The sequence below is a fragment of the Ostrea edulis genome, chromosome 3 (assembly GCF_947568905.1).
Source record: "Ostrea edulis chromosome 3, xbOstEdul1.1, whole genome shotgun sequence".
Classification (NCBI taxonomy): Eukaryota; Metazoa; Mollusca; class Bivalvia; order Ostreida; family Ostreidae; genus Ostrea; species Ostrea edulis.
In genome coordinates this window covers 39,295,212-39,304,996 of record NC_079166.1, presented here as the reverse complement: position 1 = coordinate 39,304,996, position 9,785 = coordinate 39,295,212, and the positions used below count along the sequence as shown (strand labels likewise).

At 34.5% G+C, this 9,785-nt stretch overlaps 1 long non-coding RNA gene across 1 annotated transcript; it reads left to right on the top strand.

Annotated features, from left to right (window-relative positions):
• LOC130053425 (uncharacterized) lies at nucleotides 1–8,277 on the top strand. Its single transcript, XR_008802012.1, has 3 exons — nucleotides 1–226; nucleotides 4,328–4,508; nucleotides 5,530–8,277. It is a non-coding gene; the product is annotated as an uncharacterized LOC130053425 (long non-coding RNA).
• Nucleotides 8,278–9,785: the final 1,508 nt, after the last annotated feature.

The following is a 9,785-nucleotide window of genomic DNA, read 5'->3' as shown; positions in this document are numbered from 1 at the left end:
CTTGTTACTTTATGCTGAATATGACACAGTATAGAAGATCTGATCCTGAAGAAGTTACACCATTGATACACTTGCCAACTGCCAAAACTACTTTCTGATAGTATGACGAGATTAGAAGATATCATGGTGTAGTCATGACACAAACTGCAAATCAAAGATTGTCTTCCCCAGAGGATGAACAGAGTGCTTCACATGGATAACATTTCCTTTTCGAGTTTTGAAATTAGTAAGTATACAAAATATTTTAGGCCACATAGTCATAAAATTATTTTTTAGATTTCCATCCTTGCTTGGAAAAAAATGGGGCAGGTGGTGTATTTTTTATTTTTCAGTATATTTCCTGTTCATTATACTCTCATGTTGCTGTAGAGTGTAGATTACTTCATATTTTTTTTTACATTGTTTTCTTTGGACAGAAAATTTTCATACAGCAATATTATAATTGTTTTCAAGTGATTTTGAAGTACATTTTCATGTAACACTGAAGTTGAACATTCTTTTGCGCTTTTTTGAATAATAGTAATTTTTAGCTCACCTGAGCTGAAAGTTTAAATGAGCTTTTCCAATCCCCTGTTGTCCGTCTGTCTGTAAACTTTCACATTTCTGACTTCTTCTCAAGAACCACTGGGCCAATTTCAACCAAACTTGACAAAAAGCATCCTTTGTGAAGGGCTTTTCAAGTTTGTTCAAATAAAGGGCCACACCCCCTTTCAAAGGGAAGATATAATTACAAAATTGCAAAAATAGGGTTGGGTCATTTAAAAATTTTCTCCTAAAGAACCACTGGGCCAGAAGAGCTGAAATTTACATGAAAGCTTCCTGACATAGTGTAGATTGAAGTTTGTTCAAATCATGACCCCCATAGGTAGGATGGGGCCACAATAGGGGATTAAATATTTTACATACAAATATAAAGGGAAAATCTTTAAAAAATCATCTTCTCAAGAAACACTGGGCTAGGAAAGTACAAATTTACATAAAAACTTCCTGACATAGTGCAGATTCAGGTTTGTTAAAATCATGACCCCCTGGGGTAGAATGGGGCCATAAAAATCTTCTTCTCAAGAACCATTAGGCCAGAGCAGTTTACATAATTTACATGAAAGCTTCCTGACATACAGCTCTGTAGTGCAGATTCAAGTTTGTAAAAATAAAATTTCGAAAAGGTGTCGCTGTGTTTGGTGTAATTTTTGTTCGTTCTGCACAAACTTGCTCACTCAGCTTGACACAGCCTAGGTGTTCATATGTAAATTTTTTATTTTTCGTAACTTAAAATGTCGTGTAGCAATGGTGGCCAGATCAAATTTTCCTTCCAATGTTATAATAGGACTAGACATGGGTATCATTTTGCATACAATTTAAAGTATGTTTTTGCATATACACATTTTTCTAATGCCTGTACACATTGAATTATTAAACACCAGGCACGTCCTCCTATCCCCTTTACAAGCTATGTTTGTGTGGGGTTTTTTGGAGTTAGATTTTAGGTAGGAGAAATCATGGCCCCGTGAGTAGGTTGGGCCACAATACTTAAATAGGGATCAAAGTTTTAGAAGCGAATATGTAGAACAAATCTTTAAATATGGGCCAAGGTGAATCAGGTGAGCGATGTGGCCCATGGGCCTCTTGTTTGAATATGCAGTTTATGCAGGATCAGGATATGCCATTGCCGTATCCGCTAATTAATGAGTCATAATTACCATCATTGTACCACAAAGCAACAGTCACAGTACTGTAGTTCTTTTGCTTAACATTATTCAATTCAGTTTGCCATCATCTTCTTCTAGTCTAAGACACGCTCACTCAATAATAAAAGTTCCAAACACAGAATTGGGAAATGGCATGGTATCGGATACTTTCACATTCAATAGCATCTCTATTAATCAATTTTAACAAGGCATACATGTGCAGTCACTTGACCAAATGCATATCACACTGCAACAGTCCTTCACAACTACCACATCTTTGGGTACCCTTATAATAGAAACATGTCAAATATAACCACAACATGCCAAAATGTTAGGGTCAGTCATTGAAATGCTCTAAATGTTTGATGTACAAGCCAAATATTTGTTCTCAACTTCTTTTTTAAAAAAAAAAAAAGGGTAGAATAAAAAACAATAATTTTGAGAGGGGTGGCGTGGATCTGTAAATATGAAATTCTATGTGGCCTTAACTACCGTAAATATGAAAGCAGATCTTAGTATTTAACAATTTTGTTGATCCATAATTTATTTACAGATTTTATATGATCTTATTTTGTATAATTAAAATCTTAGATGATATATGTAGAATAATTATATCATTTAGCAAAATGTAATGATTTGTAAACTATAGATACATATACATGTAGTAAATTTTTGTAACAATTAATCCATTCAATCCAAAAATGAATTTGCATATTTTAATTGATTTTTAGCTCACCTGAACCAAAGGTTCAAGTGAGCTTTTCTGATCACATTTTGTCTGTCGTCTGTCTGTCTGTCCGTCTGTAAACTTTTCACATTTTCGACTTCTTCTCCAGAACCACTGGGCCAATTTCAACCAAACTTGGCCAAAAGCATCCTTGGGTGAAGGGCTTTCAAGTTTGTTCAAATGAAGGGCCATGTCCCTTTCAAAGGGGAGATAATCACAAAAATAGGGTGGGGTCATTTAAAAATCTTCTTCTCAAGAACCACTGGGCCAGAAGAGCTGAAATTTACCTGAAAGCTTCCTGACATATTGCAGATTCAAGTTTGTTCAAATCATGGCCCCCGGGGGTAGGATGGGGCCACAAGGGGGGATCAAAGTTTTACATACAAATATATAAGGAAAAACTTTAAAAATCTTCTTCTCAAGAACCACTAAGCCAGAAAAGCTGAGGCCAAAAATAAAAATTGATTTGTTTGATGTACTCCGACCGACCAATCAAATTTTCTCCTACCCGACCATTTTTTCCAGCAATTTAAAACTTTTGGGGGGGGGGGGGGGGGGGGTCCCTTGAAAAATAGAAAATTCTCCTTATTCTAAAAGAAAATATTACAAATTTTCATGACATTAAAAAAAAACCAAAAAAAAAGAAACCCTACCTACCGACCCACCTTGAAAAATGTGAGTAGGAGTACATCAAACAAAAATATTTTTAATGATGGCCTGAGATTTACATGAAAGCTTCTTGACATAATGCAGATTCAAGTTTGTTCAAATCATGGGCCCCGGGGGTTGGATGGGGCCACAATAGGGGATCAAAGTTTTACATACAAATATATATGAAAAATCTTTAAACATCTTCTTCTCAAGAACCACTGAGCCAGAAAAACTGATTTTTACATTGAAAACTTTCTGACATAGTGCAGATTCAAGTTTGTTCAAATCATGACCCCCGGGGGTAGGATGGGGCCACAATTGGGGGGGGGGGGATCCCATCAGTAAGCACGCCCCCTACTTCCGGTGTAATGGCAGTAACTGCAAAAATGAAGGCCATTGTGTACAATACTTCATTATCATTTAATGTTGTTCACGTTCTTCTGACCCAGGGATCGAATATTTTCCTACAATTTACAGTGGATCAAAGAGAATTGTTTTATAGTTTTTTTCTTCTTTATGCATATATGACCCAGTATGTCTCTGCAGAGCACAGATCTACATCTGGCATTTTCTAATGACTTAATGTTCACTATTTTTAGCGATCAATTAAGTTTTTTAAAATTAGTTTTTCAATCAAAATTAGCATAAATATAAATCTATAGCTAACCAGGGGTATGATGCATGTGACCCAAATTTGTCATTATGCAGGGGCCTATATCTATTCTACGAAGTATATTTGATGCGCATTAAAGTTTGAAAATTTTAATTCAAAATATGCATTAAAACCGCTGTTTGAACAAGGCATAAATATCATTTTAAAGTTACATATGTATGTAAGTATCTTTGCTAGATATGATGTTCAAAAAGATTAATCAGTTTTTTTAATTACTGATTAGATCACCTGAGTGGGTATAAGGATTGATAAACTAAGATTTTGAATTTTTAAAAAAGCTAACAGACAGATGAAAGAGCTTGATAAATACCATAATACAGTCCATCATAACATGGGTGCATGAAAATCAGGTTCTTGAGCAGATATTAATATATTAGGTAGAACATTGATGATACGTCTGGTATATGTAAGTTGTAACACCCTCTTCATTAATACTGTGCATTTTGACAAAATAGTATATGAAGTCCAGTGGTTCCATTGAATTTGAACATATGTTGAATAAATATATAGTTAGTAGTGGTAGGGAACAGGTATTGCTTGAGTGTGTCTACTAGATTTCTTGTTAAATAACCTTCACTTTAATTTCAGTCAAACATAATTTTGCATCAAAGAGAAAAAGTGGCTTTGACATAACCTAGAAAATACAATATTCATTAAAAAGAGCATGGCACCAGGATAGCTAGATGCCCATATTCCCAGCAAAATGAGCCAGTCCTAAAGAGAGTCCACTAGAGATGAAATAAAACTCATTAAAATGTATTGAGAAAAGGTATATATATATACAAGTTTTGATTTGCACCTTAAGAGTATATTGATAATTTGTATTTTGACAGCCTCCAACTGAAATACAATGAAAATATTGCTGCAGTACTGTAATTATGTCTCCCCTCTTTCAGGGGAGATATATTGTTTTTGTACTTTCTGTCCGTCTGCCACAAAATCTTGTGAACACTTCTCCTATATGGCTTATCGGATAGACTTGAAACTTTGTACAATGCTTCATTGCCATTTGTAGATGTGTATATTGGTGGGACGGAAGGATCCAATTATTTTCCTAAAAGTTGATAGTAGATCTAAGAGGGGTGGAGGATGTAAAATACCTTGTCAACACTTCTCCTCCTATATGGCTTATTGGATAGATTTGAAACTTTGTACAATGCTTCATTGCCATTTGTAGATGTGCATATTATCGGGACAGGAGGGTCCAATTATTTTTCTAAAAGTTAATAGTAGATCTGAGAGGTGTGGAGGATGTTAAAATAGCTTGTGAATACTTCTCCTATACGGCTTATCCGATAGACTTGAAATTTTGTAGAATACTTCAATGCCATTTGCGATGTGCATATTGCAGGGACAGATCAAAGATCCAAATGTTGTCCCTAATATAGTGGATTGTAGGGGTGGAATGTGTAAAATAGTTTGTGAACCCTTCTCCTATGTGGCTTAATTATTGGAGTTCATAATGTCTATGTTCCTGCTCATGCTTTATCTTCCATACCATGCAGTACATTAAGGGGTTGGAGGTTTCATTTGGAACACTTCCAATTTGGGGAGCTGGGGATACATTTGTTTTTCATAAAAACAATCTGAAGTTATGATATATTTGTCATAAAATGTTTATGATATCTGTATCACTTTGAATCTTTAAAAATGATAATTGATATGTGAATTAATATTTACAGTTGATCATTTGATAAACACTTACTTTGTAGAAATAGAAATTATGATTTTTATCTAATTGTACATTTCTTGCTACCTTTTACTAATCACTTCTCTAAATATTTTTGCAGATTTGTCAGAATGTTATGCATCATGATCAACAGAAAAAAACTTCACAGGTAGACCAAAGCTGACATGGGATGAGATCCTAAAACGAGACCTAGAGTTTAGAGGATTGGATAGGATCAATCCACTGGGTCGCCAAGTGTGGAAGTACAAACTCCAACCTCGACAGGACAGCCAGGCCTCACCCTTGCAAAAATAGTAATTTGGCCTGGATAGTCAAAATGAGTGATGATGATGATATCAAGGTCTGACACTGTAAGCTCAGTAAGGGTAGATGCTGGCAATGGAGCTGTTAAGCAATACAACAAACAGGTTTAACATTGAACATGTTTATATACTTTTTTAGCTCACCTGAGCCAAAGGCTCAAATGAGCTTTTCTGATCACCTTTGCCTGTCGTCTGTCTCTCTGTAAACTTTTCACATTTTCATTTTCTTCTCCAGAGTGAACCACTGGGCCAGTTTCAATCAAACTTGGTATGCATCATCAATAGATAAAGGGTATGCAAAAATAGGGTGGGGTCATTTAAAAAACCTTTTCAAGAACCACTGGACCAGGAAAGTTGAATTCACATAAAAGGTTCCTGTTTTGTGCAAATCATGGTACATGTATCCAGGGGTAGGGTGAGGTCACAATCGAGGATCAAAGTTTTACATTCATATATAGTACAGATTCAAGTTTGTTAAAGGTCATGGCTCACAGGGGTAGAGTGGGGTCACAATAGGGGATCTAAGTTTTATATGTGAAATATATACAAGGAAAATCTTTTAAAATCTTCTCCTAAAAAACTAGATGCAGAACTAAACCCAAAATCGTAGCTCTTTGAGAAGATATTGGGGCAAGTCAGAGCGCTAGAGCTTCAGATGAACCCCTTATTAAAAATCTTCAATTTACGGCACAGAAAAAAAGTGCATGGTTAAGTCCCTCTATCACTGCATTCCTGCATCGCTGTCTCATGAATTTAATATTAAATAATTCCTAACATATTTTCCCACTATACTTGTTTCCAAGCATACTTTCAAATATTCCTTAAACCCACATATAACCTAAAAACTCACAGCTTCAAGTGATTTTCTTTGTTGATGTAGCCATGTTAGGTATACGTAGCCAGTCAATTTGAACCCCAGTTCATTTCCATACTCGTACTCATTTTGAAACATAATGTCTGTGTGAACTAATATCCCCACAAATATTTTTAGTGAAATATTTTGGATGAAATTATCCCAGTTGGGTTAAATACTTATTATTCAAAAACTGTAGTTTTTGAATATTGAACTAATCTCACAGCTTTCTTAAGTTTGGTCCCCATCCACTCTAGTCTGTTTTTACGCTTAACTATTGAAATGGAGTGTAAGGGATCAGACTAGGCTTTAATAGCATTATCAATTTTCAAAAGCTTTAGAAAAATTATACAATTTTAGGTCACTTGAGTAAACTCAGATGACATATTGCTATTGGTCTGCGTCCGTTGTAGTCCGTCGATGTTAACAATTGAATATTTTTAACTAAATTCTATAACTGAAAGGTGAAGATAATGAACAGCGATCAATCTACGATTCAAATAACAGAATTCTTTTCAAATTTAGTATGAAGCACACAAATTTACATTAAACCTTCCTGACATAGTGCATATTCAAGTTTGTTAAAATCATTTCCCGGGAGGTATGGTGTGGTAACAATAGGGGATCAAAGTTTTATATACTGATATATTTAAAGGAAAAATCTTTAAAGATATCTCTTGAACTATTTAAGCTAGAGCTTTCATATCTTGTATATACAATTTTTATGGCAAAACAAATCTGACCTATTCAGTGTGTCCTAAACTACATTGTGTTTAAGGTAAAACTTATACGGTACCAATTTTGATGCACAAGATGCGCATTTCGACAAATAATGTCTCTTCAGTGGTTGGCGTAGGTTCGAATCCTGCTTGCACCGGTAAGTGAGAAAGTTTCCCAGTTTACTCTCGGAAGGTCAGTGGTCTCTTCCCAGGTACATTGTATCTGGGTTCTCTCTTCCACCAATAAAAACTGGGCACCACCAGATAACTGAAAAATTGTTGAGTGTGGCGGAAAACAACTAAAACAATCAATCATATTATGTTCTTTGACCTTGTGACTCTGAACTCTGAGTTTGACCTACTTTTAAGAAAGTATAACTTATTAAGTATATCCAGGACTATTTTAGATAGGGCTTTCATGTATTGTATATAGATTACTTATGGCAAGGTCTTTCATATCATTCCAAGACCTATGACTTCATACCTTGGTCTTATCCAGAACAGCAATATCATGCTTGTCATATCTTTGTGTTATATGATTTCATTTTAGTAATGTTGTGTTCTTTAGAGGTAGGTTTGGGTCACATTATTCATGAGAATAAAGATTGATAAAATAGCATTTAAAAATCAAAACAGCAGGGCCAAGGTGACTCAGGTGAGCGATGTGGCCCCTGGGCCTCTTGTTGATTTTGATATTTGTACAGATATCGTTTGTATGAGAAATGGAACTCTTTTTTTTTTCTTTTACAAATACATGTATTATCATATGGATCCATCTGTGTTGATTATTTAATCAAAGGACTACATTCAATGTATTAAATGCAAATTTATTGATATGTCTGTGGTTGAATTACTCATGTATGTATACATTTTTTTGGCACATGCAATTACATATATAATGTATATATATATATACTAATTGTACATATAACATCTCCTGTAATATAATAAAATATATGACTGAGAATAAAAGACCTGCTGTTTTCATTGCTACCATGGAACATTAAAAGATTAGAATAATTCAAATATCTTAATGAATTCTGTAATATATGAATTTGATATTTGTATACAATTGCCTCACTGGTGTTCAATGTGAACTTTGGTTTATCATTTCAGTTTACTCTTTATATCAAATCAAAATTTAAGACAAATAAGGAATTATTTCCGAAATTGGTTAATATGGTACATTGTAGTAAAATAATCAAGAGTTTATTCATATGAGATAGCTAAATTCCACATGGATAACCAGTGACTGATTCTTAATTGTCAACATTTTCACCAAACAGTTTAGAAATTACCCCGGTACATACTATTGGGGGATTATAAAATTCCTTAAAAAATGACATATTTTTAAATGTGATATCAAGGAGAAAAATCCCTTTAAGTATATGAATCCTATGAAGAAATTAAAAGAGAGGTGGCTATAGGTATATGCGACCCACCTGATCTTTATTTTTCTGCAACATATTCAAGTGTGTTTTTATCACTTGTATGGTGAGATTCATTTGTGGCAAGAGCTGTTATGGGGGGGTGTCCAACACGTTTAGGGAAGGGCATAATGAGTGCCAAAGGCACGAGATCTCTAAACAAAAATATCTAAGATGAAGCAAAATCGTGATTTTTGGGGGTTCTCTATCACAATTTTGTCCTCATATTTCAAGGTGAGATGATAGTCAAAATTGACATAATGTGCATGTACATATCATAAACATGTAGATATTTTTGTAACAGTATATAAAGGAACCGGGAACAAATCCTGATTCTGAAGTTATGTTATATAAACTGGTGTTATAAACCGGATTTTCAAAGAATTTATGGTTTTTGCAACGTTTGATTAAAGTTTTCTGTAAGGTCACATCTAAATTTATGTAGTTACATATATAAACAGAATGTTCATGAAAATGTTCCCTTTTAGAGTGGAATTAAGATATCGCGTAACATTTCTTTACAAAGATATCTAATTTTTATTCATGTCAAAAGTCAACAAAAAACTTAAAGTGATACAAAAAATGTATATAATTATGAATACTTGTTTTAGATCCTTTAGGCACTGTATTACAGAATTTTGATTTTATTTATCATACTTTTTGGTCGAATTACTACAGAGTCTGGCCCGTACAGCATGCATTGGCAAACGAGGGAGTCTATAATCATAGAAGTATATATATATATAATAATGATGATTGTCATAAGTTATTATTACATTAAAAGTCATCATTATGGACACTACTACCCCTCCCCCCGACCGGTCGCGGTAGCTCATTGGTAGAGCGTTCGCTTCGTAACCGGGAGGTCGTGAGTTCAAGCATCGTTCATGCGTCAAACCTAAGACGTTAAAATTGGTAGTGTTAATTGCTCCTTCGCCAAACGCTCGACATTTAGAAGTGAGAATCACGGATCTTTTAGATGTGACCTTATAAACGTATATCCCTTGTACATGTAGTAGGTGTTGGCACGATATTTCAAAGAACCCTCACTGCTA